Source organism: Alosa pseudoharengus, unplaced genomic scaffold, assembly GCF_046254945.1.
Source record: "Alosa pseudoharengus isolate Yale_2024_CS ecotype anadromous, Long Island Sound unplaced genomic scaffold, YU_APseudo_1.1 YU_APseudo_1.1_scf_3, whole genome shotgun sequence".
In the NCBI taxonomy this organism is placed as follows: domain Eukaryota; kingdom Metazoa; phylum Chordata; class Actinopteri; order Clupeiformes; family Clupeidae; genus Alosa; species Alosa pseudoharengus.
Window position 1 is genome coordinate 3,813,002 of NW_027468718.1, and position 7,500 is coordinate 3,820,501.

Below are 7,500 nucleotides of genomic sequence, written 5' to 3' on the forward strand. Positions count from 1 at the left end.
GATGATCAGCTCCTCTAATGCAGGGTAGGTCTACATTTTGACAAGCATACAAATTCACCTTGTGCCCCATCTGAAATGACTCCTCTACTTTTGCTGCCTCCATCCTTTCTGTATTTGTTATGTAAAAAAATGTTGTATATGATGGCACTGAAGTCTTGAGTTAGTGAATTGGCTAACAGTGTTAGTTGGTAACCAAATAGCACACATTGCACTACATTGCGTAATATTGCAAAAGTTGAAAAAATAAAAGTGTTTATTGTAGCCTGCAGAAAATAAATAGCCTACTATCATACTGTCAGTTAATTGGCTACAGTGCAGTGAAGTTTGGAGATTAAAGTTATAGGGCAACTTGAAGTTTTATGAAAATAATTTATGAACCAGAACATAAAGACCATGAAGCTTCTATTTCTTGCAGCTGATAAAACACCCGCTAGATAGTTTAAATACCCACCAACATTAGTTTTTGCAGTACAGATTATTTCTGAAAGTTAATTGTCTACTAGGCCTAGCCTACTGGCTGATTTATCAAAAGAGTGCTTTCTCGTTCGTCCTCCGCAAACTACAGGTGTTTCGGTAGAGAGCCATTGAATAAGCGATGCCAAGCAATTTCTGTAACACTTTTTGTGACATTCAGCTAATATCTCCTCATTTAATGTAAGTTCCTTCGGACAATAGGCCTACGTTCTATACGTGGACTTGTCCTCCATCTCAGTTGCATCAGTTTTCTAATATTGAAGGTTCTAAAATATGACGACATGCTTCACTGAATCCTTCTCGTTTTCTTTCATTTGTCCAGCTAACTTTTCCATTGAAACTAGCCATTTATGATGGATTACACAGTCGACATTCTGAAATGTCCTGCACGATCAAGGCCAAATTAAGTTATCACGCAGCCACTGTGTCAGCAGCATGAGTGCTGACGGTGACAGTGCGTTTCTGATGTCAGATTATTATGTAGGCTAGCCTACTAGACTGTTCTCACGTTGCAGCGCTTTACTTATATGAAGTAGCATTAATCAATATGAGGGCCAGAGGGGGATAAATGTTGTCCCCCCCGGCGATGAAAATAATTAAGCAGAGGGGAGGATATCAAGACCAGAGGGGGGAAAATCCCCTACAAATCGCACCCTGTGTGTGTGTATGTGTGTGTGTGTGTGAATGTGTGTGTGTATGCGTGTGTGTGTGTGTGAGTGAGATGATAAGAGGTGATGGCTTGAGCAAAGATAACAGATAAAACATTTATATGACATTAGATATTTCCACAAAATGTATTTGCTATGAACGAAATTACATGTTCTGTTCTCTCTCTCCCCCTCTATCTGTCTCTCTCCATCTCTCTCTCCCTCTCTCTCTTTCTCTGTCTTCCCCCTCTCATTTGGATGTTATTTTATTGTTAAAGGGGTCATAGAATGCAAAACCGAGTTTACCTTGTCATAGATGAATAGCGATAGTTCAGTGGGTGAAATGGAGATACAGAGAACTTCAAAACCCCATCGACACCTCCTTCCTATGCAAATCTCACAATTCGAAACTCCCGCCATAAAACGGGCGAATCCAAAAGAAGCTGCGAGTTTACGCAAACTCGCAGGTGGTACCTTATTTGGCTCTGGCCTGTACATTTGTCACGCCTCAAAATTTACATACAGACCAGCCCACTGGTGCTCTGAGCCCAGGAACGTGAATGGAGAGCGAAGATGAGACAAACACTAGTTTAGCTGCCTGCTCGTTTACTTCCACAGGAATTATAAAGCATACAGTTCTTCAAGGACATCGAAAATGAGCCACGGTCGTAAATGCAATGTTCCAGGCTGAAACTTAGGCTACAAAGAAAGCGGAGACTCCATAGTCTTCCCAAGGATTCGAAGTTCGAGGGGCATGGATAATGTTTTTCTACCAGAAGATCCCTGCAAAGTTCGACACTCCGTTATTAATTTGCAAAACATTTCACCGAAGGCAGTTTTCAAAACCTTGGACAGTTTAAAGATGGATTTGCTAAGCTGCTGTTACTGAAACGAGGGGCTGTAAGGTCATCACAACCGCATGCTGTAAGTATTATTTTGTCGCTAAGCAGTTATGCTAACGTGTATCTAGCAAGTAGAATGTGTGATTTAGTTCATTGGCAAGGCTATATAATTTTCCTGTGTGTCATTCAGATAAAACCTGTGTTGTCATGTTAACCTACATTTTACTATGCATGTTTGTCGAGATCTCTGACAGGTTATGTTCTCAGCAAGATAGCTAACTGAAGCTGAGTAACACCATAGTTTGGTTGCTAAGTTGTAATATAACCCACATACGTTTTTGACGTCAGAAGTGGAAACAACTTCACGTTATTAATTCAAATGATATCTAGTCGATATGTTGAAAACTGTGTTGTCTAAATACAATGGATTTATTTGCACGTTCTTATTTTAGAACATTACAAGAATGACAACATGACAAACAGATGCTCCAAGTGTGGCATCTTGTGGGGCTTAGAATATTAGCAAATGCTTTTGCTGTGAGTGAACAGCTTGGTGTGTGCATGCAAAAGTGACTTTTACTTGTGTTACAACATTTCTGTTGTTTGGTTTAGGTTTTTATCTTGCAGCCATGCACTTCAATGAGAATGCGGAGTCCCCACAACAGAAGACAGCCAAGGAGAAACTATGTACAGACTTGCCAAACAATTTGTAAGTTTAATAAAATATACTTTTTTTTATCACAAACAACAAATCAAAATGTGCAACAGTATAGGCACTAAAAATAACTTATTGATTCACACACAACAGGCTGTCTTAGACCTGATGCTACTGGTGTCAATCATCATCAGTACTGTAAACAAAGCACAATGTTCAGGGCCATACAATTTGTTTATTGTACAGTATACAGCCTACAATGCACTGTATTACAGTATCCAATATAAGTCCTCTTTCTTGTCCTCTTCGAGATCATCAAAGACCCTCTTCCTGATTGGGATGCCGTCCAGCGGATTCCTGTGCCCCAGGACTTGTGTGCTCAGCATGACAGACCTTCCATGGAGGATGCTGTTGCTGAACATGAGTCACGGTTCAGTCGACAAGGGGTCTGAATCCAACGTACTGTCCTGAAGTATCCGGACGCTCCCTCCATATACGTAGCACCACACACGAGGGGATCATGACACGGACGCTTCTTCTAAGGAAACCCCAGCACCTGCTCACAAAAGACCTGTAGGCCAAGTCACTTCATTGCCTGCAACGAGAACAGGGTGGAAAAGGAATTTTTTTACTATAAAAAATCTTTTACATTAGAGTATCACTGGACGATTGTTGAAAAAAAAAATAAAGTTTGTCATTTTGTGGTGTTGATCAAACTGTGTTTTTGCAATATGCTGAACCAATAATGAATGTGTATTGGTTAAAAATATTTTATTTATATACTGTAACTGCTAACACTTGTATCAAATTGTCCTCACCTTTCCATCCCTCTGATTCTCAAACGGCCATGGTCAGCTCTGTAAATATTCATTGCATTTTGCAAAGAATAAATAGAGGCACAACGTATCGAGGCCATGATGGTCATTCAGGTCAGCTCCTCAGGAACCTGGGCCATTCTCATAACCTGTAAAAACAAACATAATTTCCCTGCTGTTATTTCGTAATTTTGAATGAGCAGGTAGCACAAAGTAGCTTAAGTAAATGTCTCCAGTTTTAGTTACCAGAGTTGTAAGATCACATATTAGGCTACTACATGGAAAGAAGGTAATAATCTCAATCAGATGTCAATAGGATAGTTACAAGATTAGACCTACTGACTGTACCTACTGTATTTTAAACAGTGATATTTATAGGATTTTTGATTATTGTACTCTACTCCATGGCATGCAAATGGGGATAAATAAAAGTGTTTTTGAATTGACACCATCACACAAACGAGAGTAGGCCTAGTAATATTTTCGTTGACCTCGTTTCACTTCAGCCATAGGCTACAAACTGCACAGAGCTCCTGCCCAGCTTACTGGACGTCCCGTTGTAAGATCATACATTACTACATGGAAACAAGGTAAAAATCTCGATAATCAGATGACTTAATCAGCAGGATAGTTACACGAGTACATTAGACGTACTGACATAAACGTAATATTTTCATTGACGCGAGCAGTAGGCTACTCGTTTCACTTCAGCCATATAGCCTACGAACTGCACAGAGCTCCTGCCCAGCTAACTGGACGTCCTGTTGTAAGATCGCATATTACCACTACAATAATGTATGTAACTCCTAATCAGATTACCTATTCAGCAGGACAATATACTTACTGACTAAAACGAGTAGCAGCTACTTTCCTTGCAAGCAGCACTCCTTTCACTACAGCATAGCCTGAAATGCCCACGACTGGCTACGAACTTTTCAGCTAGCTTCTAACTGGACATATCGACAAAAATTGCACAAGGGTACAAGTTGTAAAACATTTGTTTGTGTGCAAATAAATAACTTCTGTTGCTTACAATGCTAAAAATGAACCTAATGTTTAGCTTAGTCTACGACACTAACGTGCACTAGTATTACAGCTAGCTAACTGGGCTACGTGTGGCAAAAAGTAAATGACAAAACTTACCACTCTGAAGTAGTCATTTCCAATCTATGGGCGACTGGTTGCTCCTCTATTTCAGATTCTTCCTCTGATTCAGGGTCAAATATGCAGTTCAACACCTATGTCTCCATAGTATTTCCACCTTGGCTGTTTCAGCAAAGTCCTTTTAAGCAAGTCCCTCCACTGGGCGGCCATATACCAACGTTTTTTGGGCACTCATCGGGCACAGTCTTTGGGTCGAACTGCGCGTGCGCAAGGCTTCACGACACCAATCTTGCTCCAGCGGCGAGATCACAACACATGATTGGCACGATGTCTTCACAACAAACCATATGATTGGCTCAATGTATTCACATCACACCACATGATTGGCTCAATGTATTCACATGCGACGTTTTGCCAAGGAAGGGGTGGGATATGTGTAGACAACGGCCATATTGGCGTGACAAACTAGCCCCATGCATTTCTATGGAGTATTTTTTGAGTGCTGTGTCTCCTCATAGATATATACACTAGATGTCGCCTTCTGCTTCTCAGCATGCGTCAACACCGCCGCCATCTTGGTACAGGGATCTGAAGCGCTAAACTAGTTCTCCTGTATTGTCAGCGTTACCTATTTAGCGACGTTTGGCCATCCCCAGCGATAGAAAACCTTTTTAGCGATTAGCGACAAATTTGGGAACTTCTCACAATGATGGCAGATCGGCTTCTTTGTTGTTGAAACGTAAGAAAATCAACTTTCTCATGGCTTTGTCATTTATGAATTCAGCTACATCTCGTTTGCCCATGGCACTGACCCATGATTATAAAAGTAACGACTGGCGTAGCCTATGTAGTAGCAGAGGTAAATGTTCTACAGATCTACAGCAACTTCTGGTGAGATTACAACTTACATGAGTAAACGAGACGAGGGGTATGTGGCATAGGTATGTGGCCTCAACCAGAGCCTGTCTACGAAGAGCCTGTTGTATCGAACCTGGTTGCAGTTTACTCATTGTTCCTCTAGGGGCCGCCGCTAGCTAGTGCAGAATGAATGGGAGTCTATGGGGCTAGACAGGTAAAATGTATCTTTATTATCGTCTTAAGCTTAGTTTTCTCTAGACTCAACCATAAATACATGCCTGTCAGTTGGAACAACCCAAAAAACTAGATAATTGCTTGAGATTTTGACGATTTATGGTGATTTTATTTTCGCTAGATCTTTGCCCAGATTGACGCTAATGCATTATAGAGGAGTGGATCACTGAAGCAAGATGGCGTCTCGATTGACGCATTCGTTCCAATGAACAGCAGTAGTCAAGGCGACATCTAGTGTATATATCTATGGTGTCTCCTCATTAGAAAGTCTCTGGTTTCAGTGAGTGCTGTCGGCCATGTTTGCGTCTTTGCTCGGGAGCTTCGCTCGTTGTAAACCAACCAATCAGCACGCAGTTCATCTAAATATTCATGAGCATACCATACAAGGAAGAAAACCTCTCGTTTCATTCTAGGGCTTTCAACCAGGCTTGCATTAGGGCACATAGAACAGCACATATGCCATTTTCAGCCCAACCAATGTTACACACCCTATTCAGAGACCTTAAGGACCAGCACAAAATACCCTATATCATCATTCTATCACCCTTTTAAAGTATCCATTTATACACTAATACGCAAATATGTTTGTGTGTGTGTGTGTGTTTGTGTGTGTGTGTGTGTGTGTATGTGTGTGTGTGTTTGTGTGTGTGTGTCTGTTTATCCTAATATTTAGGATAAAACTCTCTTTACTCTCTCTCTTGAACACTCTTTCCACTCTCTCTCTCTCTCTAAGCGCTTTCAGACATACGTGTAAGACCGGAGGTTCTGCCGATGTTAAACGGTGGGGCCGTATATCTGAACGACATAACCGGTCATATGGAAGTCCGAATTCACCCGGTGTTTATACTACCCCCGACCTAGTATTTCCTCCGGACATTATGTAAATGTGCTGTGTCTGAACGAGGCGTAGAACATGCGGTTAAAATTCACACCTAGTGAGAGGGCGTGTTGGTGACGTTTCTTTCGTGCGTCCATGTGGTTAGATCTGACTTAAATGCCAGTGTTATGATGGAGTGGCATAGTGCTGTCCAGAAAATCTCCGACATGGAAAGATGCAGACATCACGGAGCTACTGTCCATGAGGGCATACAACATTTTGATAAAACACATGAAGGGAATGGCACGTTGTAGCCTACAACTGCATGGCAAGGCCAAACGAATTCAAAAGACTGAATCATCATAAGCAGAAGGCGCTGAAAAGGCAGTAGCCTACAGCGACGTCGTTGACGACAATAACAGGAGTATTTAATAAATTGTTAGCCAACACGGTTTTCTGTTCATTGATAGCCTTAGGCAGAATTAGGCTACAGAAAAGAATACAGGATTTTTTTCTCTCCCGGCAGTAAAGACAGTAGATTCGTGTTTAAAATTAAATGAAAACTAAAGGTAGGCTATAGGCTAATTATGCATATGACCATCCAGAGGAGGCTGGTGATCTGTCAAGAATGATGAAGATCGTAAGATACAGATGGTTTTATTGTTGCTGTCATTATTACCACAAACACGAATTGACAACGAAACCATGGCGATCGTGGGTTATATCTTGCCTGCTTATTAGGCCATGCACAGCCCTGTCAGAACTCCGTGTAGCATGCATAGCCTACTGGCAGTTTTCATAGACCATCACCAACTAGTTCGCACTTTGGATATATAGTTGGATTGTGAAAAGCCCAATTTCGAATAACTACAGTACAACAGATGAGGTAGGATGCATCTTTTGCAATAAGAATTTCGTGTTGGTGAGACCTGTTGCCTATCAGTAGACATGTCATCTCGAGTTCCACGTCAGCTTAGCTAGTGCCACCGAAATATGACACTGAAATCCTCTCACTATTGGAGTCGCTCAGATAGAAACAGCTGTAACGTGGTTA

The 7,500-nt window shown here is 41.3% G+C and overlaps 1 long non-coding RNA gene across 2 annotated transcripts; it reads right to left on the reverse strand.

Annotated features, from left to right (window-relative positions):
* Positions 1-3,123: 3,123 nt before the first annotated feature.
* On the reverse strand, positions 3,124-4,930 carry LOC143099535 (uncharacterized). Of its 2 annotated transcripts, none has more exons than XR_012981641.1 (3): positions 4,577-4,930; positions 3,437-3,582; positions 3,124-3,213 (listed from the first exon to the last, which is right to left on the reverse strand). It is a non-coding gene; the product is annotated as an uncharacterized LOC143099535 (long non-coding RNA). The 2 variants fall into 2 exon arrangements; XR_012981642.1 differs by lacking the exon at positions 4,577-4,930 and adding an exon at positions 4,278-4,378.
* Positions 4,931-7,500: the final 2,570 nt, after the last annotated feature.